At 35.8% G+C, this 12,044-nt stretch overlaps 1 protein-coding gene across 16 annotated transcripts in view; it reads left to right on the forward strand.

The window, feature by feature from the left end:
• The window catches only part of LPAR1 (lysophosphatidic acid receptor 1), a 410,361-nt gene that overhangs the window by 320,368 nt on the left and 77,949 nt on the right, over nt 1–12,044 (forward strand). For 4 of the 16 annotated variants that reach the window (XM_071217074.1, XM_071217072.1, XM_071217071.1 and 1 more), the window contains exon 3: nt 10,641–10,698. The exons of 11 other annotated variants lie outside the window; for them this stretch is intronic. The gene's annotated coding sequence lies outside the window, so the exon portion shown is untranslated. Of the gene's footprint in view, nt 1–7,696; nt 7,759–8,584; nt 8,673–10,640; nt 10,699–12,044 lie in introns of those variants that run through there. One more of the 16 variants, XM_071217075.1, reaches the window with a different exon arrangement.

Consider the following 12,044-nt stretch of genomic DNA (forward strand, 5'->3'; position numbering starts at 1 on the left):
AAATATATATATGAGGTCCCATTCAACCCCACCCCCCCACCCTCTCCCCCCCCAGCAACACTCGTTCCCATCATCATGACATATCCTTTGCATTTGGTAAGTACATCTTTGGGTACCTCTGCACCTCATGGTCAATGGTCCACATCATGGCCCATACTCTCGAAAACTAATATCTTAACATTTTCCTCTGTGAACATATGTTCTCTCTTAATTCATTTGGATTTTCTTATAAGTCTTTGAACATTTAAACATCCTTAGGTATATTACATATTTTACTATTGTAAATGTATTCTTTCTTGAAATAATACTTCTGAATAGTTTTTTTCTAAGTGTTAGGAGCACACTTGATTCACATTGCTTCATATTTAATCCAGCAAATTTGCTAAACCCTCTTGTTTTACAGTTTGTTTATAGATTATCTTGCATTTTCTATATAGCTAATTCTATCATCTGTGAATAACGACAAATGGTTCTTTTCCAATCCTTTTCTCTTTTTTCCCCTAGTCTTTCTGGCCTGGCTATAATCACCTGTACAAACAATTGGTGAATGAGTTAATTTTGCTTTGTTTCTGATTTTACATGGAATACTTCTATCAAATATGAGATTTGCCATGCAAATTTTATAGCCATGTTTTATCAAGTTAAGGAAGTTCCCTTCTAATCCTAGAACTGGTAAATTATCATGAACAGGTATTGATTTTTACCAAATATTTTTTCCATGTTTATTGAGATGATCATTTTTTTCTCTCCTTGAATTTATTAACATGATGAATTATATAACTAGTTTATTAAATACCAACTCATCTGTGCATTCTGGAATAAGCCATATTTGGTAATGATGCTATAATATTTCAATACATTGCTGGATTTGATTTTTTATTTGCTTGCATTTTATTTAGAAACTTTTATGTTGTAAGATAAGATTGATAATTTATTTTACTCTTACATTCTTTTTTGTTCTTGCAACTTGGTTATGCAGGCTTCATACAAAGATACCAATTAAGCTTTGAGATTAAAAAACCAAAACAGTAGTATCAAGTAAATTTAGGTGAGATTTAAAACAAATGGGGGTCAAAGGCCATACACAGTAACATGTGAGATGAAAGCAGAGAGACTAGAGTAAAAGCATGTCATAGAAAGAGGATGACCTTTATACTTTAAGTCAGTTTCATTTTGAAATATTGAAATAATCATTAAGAATAGAAATAAAAAGTATAACTCTTGAATCAATAGAAGTGGAAAAGGGAAATACAGAAACTCAAACAATTTAATTTTGTTTTTAATCATTTATTATTTGACATTTGGGGGTTCTAATCCTGCTGTGGACTCTTCTGCCAGTTATCATACATGGAACCCTTCCTGTGCTTCATTATTTTGGACAAAGGGTTCATCTTCTCTGAGGTGGAACTGACAATCCTGTGTTTGATGCTTGCTAGTGCTAGGGGAAGTAGTGGAATGAGGATATCAGAAGTACACTGTAAGTTTGAAATCTTTTGGTCATTTGAAATAGCAACCTTGTGTAATTTATAGACCTGAGGTCATGATTCCTCTCTCCCTCTCATCTTCTCTTCCCTTCCCTCCTCCCTCCCTTCCTCCATCCTTCCCTTCTTCCCTTTCCTTCCCTTCTTCCCCTTCCCTTCCCTTCTCTTCTCTTCCTTTCCATCCTCCCTTCCTTTCTTCCTTCCTCTTCTCTCTCTCTTTTTTTCTTTAAACAAACTCTCCCACTTCCCCCTTTCCCCTGCTTCTGGTAAACTGCAATCTTTATTTCTGTGTATTTGCTATTTCTAGTCACTGCTTATAAACAATATCATACAACAATTGTCCTTATGTGGCTTGTTTATTTCCCTGAATGTAATGTTTTCAAAGTTCTTCTCATTGCAGTGTGTCTCATAACTTCATTCTTTCTTATGACTAATATTCCATTGTGTGTGTGTGTACCACATTTTGTTTATCCACTCAGTTGTTGATAGATACTTGGATTATTTCCATCTTTTGGCTGTTGTGAATGGTGCTGCCATGAACACTGGTGTGCAAATATCTGTTTGAGATCCTGTTTTCACATTCTTTGGGAAGTAGAATTGCCAAGTCATATGATAATTCAATATTTAACTTTTGAGGAATGGCCATATTGCTTTCACCATGGTTAAACTATTTTATAGTCATGATTTCTTAAGGGAACCTTTTTTTAAATTTTTTAAAATTCTTTTTTTTATCCCCCCTGCCCCAGATGGTTCTCTTATCTATCTGCTCATTGTTTGCTTGCCTTATCCAGGAGTCACTGGAAACTGAACCCAGGACCACCCATATGGGGAGGCACATGCCCAATGGCCTGAGTCACATTCGCTCCCCATAGGCTGTGGCATCTGCTGGCTTGTGGCATCTGTTCATTGCAGCAGGTGTGGCTTCTAGCTTGTTGTAGCAAGTACGACATCTGTTCGTCTTCTTTTAGGAGGTACCGGGGCCTGAACTCAGGACCTTCCATGTGGTAGGTGGGTGCCCAATTGGTTGAGCCACAGCAGCTTCCCAGAATCTTTTAATTAATATGTTTTCTAACATAGAACTTAGGCTAAGACAGACAAGCTACCTTGCTTTCCCCCAGTGCAGATGGGTAGATTATTTTGATAATTTTTTTCTGGTCTACTCCTTTACTGATACCGAGTTCTTCAAGAGGCCTAGCTTTATGAATAGAGTAATAGGATTTAAAGTCCTGTGCTCAATGATCACTTAAAATTTACCCCAAGGGCAGTTGCAGTGTTTTTAAAATTTTCTAGTTTTTAAAAATTCTAGTGGCAGATCATTCTACTTTTTTGTTTCTATTTTCAGACTCTGATAAGGTAGGATCTATTTTCCTTCTTAGTAGAAACTCGAGGTAAGGCATTAACTCTTTTCTCATCTTTTTTTAGGGGGGCATATGTGGAAGATCTGATGTGTTTGAGATTTAAGGACTAGAATTAAAGAGGTCTTAGAGGTCATCCATGCATTATTTTACAAATAGAAAATTGAGATTCAGAGTAGTTATGGAATTTGTAAATTAGCTGGTAAGCATCAGAATCAGGAAGAGAACCCAGTCAGCCAAGGCCACAAATCTGGTCCTTACCCCCTCCACTGTTGTACTGTAATAGAAGTGGGAAAACAAGTCAGTTTGATTTATATCTTATTTCTGTCCTTTACCCAGCTTGGTGTAGAATCTCTCTTTTAGAATATATCAGGAGAGCACAAATTTACATTCTTATCTAAATGTTTACTAAATCTCATAGGTTTTAGTTACTGGTATGGGGGCTTGACCCAAGGGTTCCTTTTTCACTTGGCTAATGAATATGTAAATTGTCTTTCGGGAGATAAAGAAATGCATGTGATGCAAAAGACTGCAGAGCAGGCACTTAGGTGTGTCATTTGGTGCCTCTCTAAGACCTAACGCAATGCCATGCTGGTAACTGGTGTTCCATAATTGTTTGTGAATGTAGGAATGAATAAATGAAGTTCATGGTGAAGATGAATACCATAAGTGCCTCCGTAGAATTTAGACTTAGAAGATTTGTTATGGCTTCTGTTGAGATAATGAGTTTGGTTGATTTCCAACATCTGGAATATTTGCTTTGTAGAGTAAACAAAGCTTCCTCCCCTACCCTATCACCACACTTTATAGAAATTATAGGTATGAAAGGGCATGGAGGTGGATGTCTCCTTTCAGCATTGAGGACAATTAATTTTTGGAATAATGCTATCTTGACTACATCTTTGTTTCACAGGCAGGGCAAAATTCTCTAAATTCTCTTATTACAGAGAATTTTCCAGAATAATACAGAATTTTTCTAGAATTTTCTTAAAATATAAATTTTTAGAAGTATTTATTTACTTTTGTCTGATTATACTTTTTTTCTAAATTTCTAACCATAAATATGAATTACTTTTCTAAAGAGAACCACTGATAGACTTACCAATATAAATTTCACAAAACTATCATTTTCTACATTGTTTATCTTTCCTCCCTATTTTAAAAAAACTTTTCTTTAGTACTATGAGACATATTCATCCTACTCCACAGTATTAATTATTTACTTTGTTGGTTTTTGAATCAGCATTTTAAAACTTATATTTGAAAATTATTAATGTTATAATTTAAATAGTATGTTTTGGCTCTCACCTGAATAATAAGAGAGAATTAACATACATTTATCATCTTTTATTCCCTATTTAAATTTCTTATTGATACATAAGTAATTTTAGTTTCATTTTAATTTCATTGAAGTATATCATGCATGGGAATGAACATACATAACAATAAGTGTATAGCAAAATTTGTGAATTTACAAAAAAAACATGCATATCATCATACAAGGCTCCCATACATCTCCCTACCACCAACACCTTGCATTATAAAACATTTGTTACCAACTATGAAAGAACATCGTCAAAATATTATTACTAACTACAGCTAATATCTTACATTTGGTGTATTTCCTTCCAATCCACCTAATTATTAATGCCCTATATTAGTATTATATATTTTTTTTTGTTCATGAGAGGACATTCTCGTATTTGTTCTGTGAACCATAGTTGATCGTCCCCCGCTGCATTCCCTGTGTTACACAGTCCATGCTTTGTACAAGCCATTCAAAGCTACTCTCAGTGGCTCTCATTTTCATCACAGGATTGCACTGTCATCACCTCAGTCAATTTTAGAATGTTTTCATTACTCCAAAAGAAAAAATCCCATATCCCCTTATATCCTCATTCTTGTCCCTTAGCATTGAAATAATACCTTCTTGCTGTTACTATGAAATATTACAATATTCCTATCATCCTTAAGTTACATTAGTCATTATTTTCCCATATATCACCATATTCCTAGCAGTTTGTAAAAAAAAGAGTATTCTTGTATTTATACTGTTAACCACAATCTTCATCCACCACTGAAATCACTATGCTATACATTCCCTAGAATATTCTCTAGTTTCCTTTCAGCTGACATTTACATCCACAGACTACTCCTTTCAGCCACAGTAACATTTATAAATCAGCAGGGTTAGTTATACTCATTATAATGTGGTACTCTCAACTCTATTCATTTCTTTACTTTTATAATTAACCATATTAGTAATGCTACATACATTAAGCGTCGGCTCACATCCTCAAATCACATTCTAGGTCCTAGTAACCTATACTCTAGAGTTTACTTAACATATTTTGTTCATATTAGTGAACCTGTACAGTGTTTGTCCTTTCATGCCTGGCTTATTTCACTCAAAATAATATCCTCAGAGTTTATCCTTGTTGTCATAGGCATCCCAATTTCATTTCTTCTTACAGCTGAATAGTATTCCATTGTATGTATACACTACATTGTGTTTATCCATTCATTAGTCAATGGACACTTGGACTGGTTCCACACTTTAGCACTAGTGAATAATGCTGCTATGAACATCGGTGTGCAAATGTTGGTTCGTGTCCTTGCTTTCAGTTTTTCTGAGTATAGTCCTAGTCACTGTATATCATGCAATTATTTTTATAATAGGTTCTTTAGTTTGCTAGAGGGCTGCTGATACAAAGTACCAGAAATGTGTTGGCTTTTATAAAGGGGATTTATTTGGATTAAAGCTTATGGTTCCAAGGCTGTGAAAAGTCCAACTCAAGGCACCATAAGAGGTGCCTTCTCACCAAAGTCAGCTGCCATGTGATGAAACAAGATGGCTGCCAATCTCTGCCAAGGTCTGCCCTTCTGCAGCTATAGGCTAATCTGGCATAGGGCTTGTCTCTTTCCTGGCCTCCTCCATCAGTCTTGGCTGCTCCAGTTTCTTCCCAGGTAGCTGCAAGCTATCAGACATATGGGTCATTTCTCATCAGGCCTCAGCTCTTTGGGCCTCAGGGGGCTTCTCTCCTTGCAGCTCCCTGTGGGTGAAACTAGTGTCCTTTCTCTTACAAATCTCTCAGGATCAAATATGGTGGCTTCCTTTTCCTGTGTCTCCATTTTTATCAGACCCAGCAAAAGGGCAGACACTCAATTGAATCATGCCTCACTGACTAGTCCTATTGAATGGGTCTCTCACACACAGGAATAGATTATTTCTCGAACATAATCTTTGTCTTTTTGGGATTCATGAAATACTTTCAAACTGCCACAAAAGGTATAATTTCTTTCAAGAATTATTTTTGACATTTGCTTTAAGTTTTTTATAGCCACATAAAAAACAATTACTTGGATTCAATTTTATGTGTTTTATCACTTTTGATGCTTGAGTTCAGTTTTTTTTTATTCTATGGTTTTCAAAATTTTTAATTGTTCTCATGACTGGCTTGTCTTTGTATTTCTTTAAGAAGGAAATGTAGACAATGTTCTTTCTGAGACCCCAGATCTCTCAGATTGTTCTTTATTGTCCTCAGATGAGAACATTAATTTAATTGACAGTGGAATTGATAGGTCTCAAACATTTTTTTCTGTATAATGGGGAGTTTGGTTGCCTGTGTCCTATCCTTTGGAATTCTACAGTAGAAGCTTGGGGATATCTTCTTCTGTATCTTCTCCTTCTCCTTCTCCTCTCTTGTCCTTTCTTCTCTTTTCTTTTTTTGGCATTTAGTTTGTTTGCTTTTTATTTTATTTTATTTCTTCCCTATACTCTTAGAAATTTTATTTTTACCTTTGTAATTCCCATATCTCATATTTTAATTGATTGTAAAAGCCTAACTTTGTAAAAGCTTTACTTTTAAACCAGTAATCTGAGGTTTTACTTCTTAGGCAAGAACTTTTCTTCTGTTTCTAGTTGTTACTTCTGTTTTGTCCTAGACTTTTTTGGATTCTTAGTAGATTTTTCTCATATGTGCCTCCTTTCCTTTTTTTCTGTCTTCTTTGATTCTGCTCTCTGAGTATTGGATAAATTTCTTAAGTATGTCTTCTAATTGCCATGCCAGTTTTCTGAAATTTTTATGCTTTATTTCATTGCCTCTACTGCTGTTTTAATTCAGATTTTTAAAAAAATCTCTTTGTTAGGCAGAACAATGGCCTCCCAAAGATGTCCATTACTCAGTCCCTGGTACCTGAGAATATGTTATCTTCTATGGCAAAAGGGACTTTGCAGATGTTGATTATGTTAAGGATTTTGAGATGGGGAGATAATCCTAGATTATCTGGGTGGTCCCTAAATGTGACAAAGGGAGACAGAATAGTCAGTGTCAAAATAATCAGATATGAGAAAGACTTTACTGCTTCTTACTGCCTCCTAAGAAGGAACTGCTCTGAGCCAAGGGATGTAGACAGCCTCTAGAAGCTGGAACTGACAAGTAAATGGGTTTCCCTTAGAGCCTCTGGAGAGGAACACAGCCCTGCCAACACCTTGATTTTAACCCAGTGAGACCTATTTTGAGCTTCTGACCTCCATAAGAAATTTGTGTTGTTTTAAGCCACAGGTTCTGGTAATTTGTTACAGCAGCAATTGGAAACTAACAGAGTCTTCAGGTAGTTTTCCTCATTTTTTTGGGGTCTTCATAATGGCTTGCTGTACTTTTTATGATAGTATCCCAATATGGAAAACACAAATCAGAAATTTCCTATATTTCATATTTTTGTTTTTCTCTCCTCTTTTCTTCATAAATACCCTTTAGAGGGAGGTATTTTCCCTTACTCTTGAGGGTAATCATCTCCTTTGAGAATGTATTTTCTGCCTTGTGTCTGATATTTCTTTCTCTTTACTTATTGTTACAGCTATGACTATCATATTGGCTTATAGTCCAAGAGTTGTTGAATTGGATTCTTCTAGAGCTGATGTGAGTTTCTGCCTAAGTCTATCAGGTCCTCACGAAATAAGAAAGCCTGTTCAGCTGCCCTCTGACTACTATGAAGATTCTGCCAGGTTTTCTTCCACTTATTCTCCAGATCTGCTGCTTTTTGCAGACCTCAGGAAAGGAGTTTTAATTCCTCTTTCAATTCAGTCCCATTGCATTAAATCTAGGTGAAATTCCTTTTATATTTTTATTGGTTGTGTTATATCCTCCCTATTTTTAATTCCTGGTATATTTTCTTACTTTTTAAATATTCAGCTGGCAGCTTTCATGAAATATTGGTTTTCTTATGCAGAATTATCTTGGTATAGAATTTTAAAGCTGAAATAAAACTTTTGTGGCATTTAGTCCAATTTTCTCATTCACAGATGAAAAATCTGAGGTTCAAAAAAAATCATAAATTATACCATTAAATATGCTATGTATTATATAGTATTACAACTCATTTTTTTTGCAGGATAAGAGGTGGCACAGGATTGGGTCCCATGCCATTTGTTGTTTCAATGCATGGAATCTCATTGCAGAAAATCAGTCAGTTTTATTAATCTTAGCATATGTGTGGCTTAAAAGACAAGTTATACTTTTAAATTTGTTATCTTTAACTATACCATTTTTCTGTGTGGGAAGGACTAAGAAGCTTTACATTTTCCTGTTTGGCTTTGCAGATATTGGCATTCAGAAGATGGAATGATGCCAAATAATACATGCTTCATACTAGATTCAAAGATTGCTCTTTATCTAGAGAGAGAAATTGGAGCTAATAGAACAGAGTTTGCATTTTTATTTAAAATATTTGTATATTTTTTTACAGAAAGGAAACTTGTGAAGTATAAACAATTTTTAGTTATTTTTAATTTATTCATGTGACCAATATATATTCAGCATCTCCTTCATAACAGGTAAGTACTATACAACAATAAAAACAGGAAGCTAGAAGGTCTGCCCCCATAAGGTTTATAGCCTAATGGGGGGGTGGGCCAACATATAACTAAGAAATTATGATACAGTGTGGTAAGTATTGTTATAGGGGAACCATGGTAGGAAACTCCTTGCCCAGACTTGGGACTGTCCAAGAAAGATTAGAAGGAGAACTAATGTATGAGAAATGAGTACAGGGTAGCCTGGTGAAGATTGTTCTAGCTCAGTGGTATTCAATGTGCAGTCCCTGGACTAGTATCGGCATCAGTATCACTTGGAGCATCACCTCAGACCTACTGAGTTAAAAATGATCTGGGCTGTGGCCAGCAAACTGTGTTTTACAGAACCCTCCAAGTGATTCTGATGCAGAAAATTGACATTCTCACCGATGTCAAGAACCAGAAGTGAGACAGAGAGCATAAACCACTAAATTAAACCTAAGCAAATAGTTTGAAGTCGTTATTAGCTTGAGTGGAGGCCGGATAAGATGTTTGAAGAGTTTGTATTTTTATCTTAAGTATACTTTTAAGCCATTGAAATATTTTCAGTAGGGGAACAGCTTAGTCAAAGCCATCTTTTAGAAGGATCTCTAGAGAAGAGATTGGAGCTGGGTAGAAAGAACCCTTAGGGAGCCAGAGTAGAACTTAATGCTAGTGGCTATAAGGCTGGAATAAAGTAGACAGACTGAATAAATATTTACTCAATCTGTCTACTTATACAACTTGGTTATTGAGTTAGTGATGAGAATGTAGGAGAAGTAATTCCAAGGTTAAGCACTCAGGTGACTGGATAGGTAGTGGTTCTCCATCCTCTGGGATAGAGAATATGGGTGGAGCAGGTTGGGGATCATGAGGCAGATTATGTGTTTGAGTTTGATTTTGAACTCTGAGACTGAAGTACTTACAGATATCAGTGATCAGTTTAATGTCAGCCTAGAGCTTAGGAGAGAAGATTTGGTTAAATATATAGATATGGGAGCTGTTTTTTTGTTTTGTTTTGTTTTTAACAAAGAGAAGCATTTTTTAAAAATGGTATTTAATTTATTTTTTCATCCCTCTTTCCTCCAGATGGCTCTTTATCTGTTTGCTCACTGTTTTTGCTTGTTATCTGCTCATTGTCTGCTTATTGTCTGCTTATTTCTTCTTAGGAGGTACCCTAAGAACCCGGGACCTCCCATGTGGGAGGTGGGTGCCCAACTGCTTGAGCCACATCCACTTCCTGCATGTTTTTTGTTTCTGCTCACTGTCTGCTCATTGTTTGTTCAATGTCTTGCTTGTTTTTATTTATTTCCCCATTGTCTGCTCATTATTATTGCTCAGTGTCTGCTTATTGTTTGTCTGCCTTCTTTAGGAGGCATTGGAACCTCTCATGTGGGAGGTGGGCTCCCAACTGTCTGAGCCACATCCGCACCCCTGATATGGGAGTATTTTGCATATATAAGCTAATTAAGACCTTGGAGGATATATTAGATAATTCAGCGAAAGTGAGCTAAGTGAAAATATAGGTAGGGTAGAAATATTAATATTGGACAGAGGAAGGGGAACCCTCAAAAATGACTGAGAAGGACCCATGAGAGTATGATGTCATGGAAGGCAAGGAAAGGAAGTTTTCCTAATGCCCTGGGGAGGCCTATATGTTGAGGTTATTTATCACTCTACCTTTTAAAAGCTATACTTCAGCTAATATAAGTATAGTTTACTTCCTTTAGAGAAGTGTCAAAGTACCAGTGCTGGAAAAGCCCCAAGGAGATTGGTGTGACTTTGGGAAGTTACATGGATCTTAAGAATTTGACTAGAGTGGATTTAATATATGGATAGGGGTAAAAGCTATATGATAGTTAGTCAAGAAATCAATGAAATAGAGACACTAGAAAGCATTGGCTATGAATGAGGAAAGTAATCAAAACTGGAAGAAAATACGAAGTCATGGGGGACTTATTTCTGTTGCAGAGACTTGAACTTACTTGAATGTTGATGGAAAACACTTGGAGATGCAGAGAAGAGAGAGGTGAGGAAAGAGTAATTGAAGATAATGAGAGGAGCAGAAGCAATTTATAGAGCAAGGTTCTTGAAATAGTAGAAGAGGAGAGGATTCAGAGCATATGGGCACATGTCTTTCATTGTAACAAAAGAGGAGGAAAGGATGGATTCTTGAAGAGTGGTTTTCAATTTTCGGTAGGAGAGAAATGAAGTTCTACTCTAATGACTTCTATTTACCTCCTTTGGTAACTGCTGATAGAAAAAGGAAAGATGAGGTTCAAAATTTTAAGGATAATGGATAAGTTTAAAGTAATCCTTGTGGAAAATATATAGAGTAATAATTAGGCAGAAAATCAGAATGCCATATGGCATTGTAAGTCCCAGCTGAGGTTAACCCCCATGAATTTGTGCTAGAACTAGATATGCTGATTTTCTCTAACATTTTTCTGAAGCCTGGGTGTGAAAGTGGCAATGAAGATCAGTGTTATTCCAAAAAATTGTTATGGATGTACAGTAGGGCAAAGGAAATAAAAGATAAAAGTCTTTATTCCCATATCTGAAGTTCTAAAATTCAAGATCTGAATAGTAAAGTTTTTTCATAACTCAGTTTTGTGGCAAAATTTCCAGGAATGAATTGATTTGAGGCTATTTATTGCATATGTTCATATATTTATATTTTGCTTTAGAAATATGGAGTGTTTCCCCAAACTCTGCTGGGAATTTTATTTCAATATGGAATATGTACTGTATAACTCTTCATAAACCAGAAAAATAATGAATTCTGATGTCTATGAGAAGTGATTGTGTTCCTGTGTTGGCAATAATGAGGTTGAAATGGTATACTATGGAATGTAGGCTGGATAAGAAGGGGAAGATGGGGAGGGTAATAAACTGAGAAAAAGTAGAGAAGAATCCAGGAAATAGATGACTTAAAAGAACAGGTGTATTGGGGGTCAAATGAGAAAGCAGAAAAATGGGAAGTCATGATTAGTAATTATTACATATAAATTAATTCTGCGAAGAGCCAGTTCTGGGTTGTTACAGTGTCCAGTTTGTCACTATGGGAGGAGGAAGCTGAGCTGTAATGGCATAGAAAGTTCTTCAAGATGAGGTCAAGAAACTGAGAGGCAAGAGAATTAGATGCATTTATTACCCAGAGCAATGGCAAAATTTAGACTGGAATGTAAGACTGTAGGCTAGGCTATTGGATCTTCAACGAATGAGGCACTGTGGATGGTACATAAGAAAACAAGGTGTTAAAACAAGGTCTTTTCTCTTGGATGATGATCATTTTAAGAAACAAACCAGGAAAGAGATAAATAATTATTCAACATGGTAACTGTCATGAAAGATGCGTGATGTGAAAGCTATGAA

This window comes from Dasypus novemcinctus, chromosome 8, assembly GCF_030445035.2.
Source record: "Dasypus novemcinctus isolate mDasNov1 chromosome 8, mDasNov1.1.hap2, whole genome shotgun sequence".
Classification (NCBI taxonomy): domain Eukaryota; kingdom Metazoa; phylum Chordata; class Mammalia; order Cingulata; family Dasypodidae; genus Dasypus; species Dasypus novemcinctus.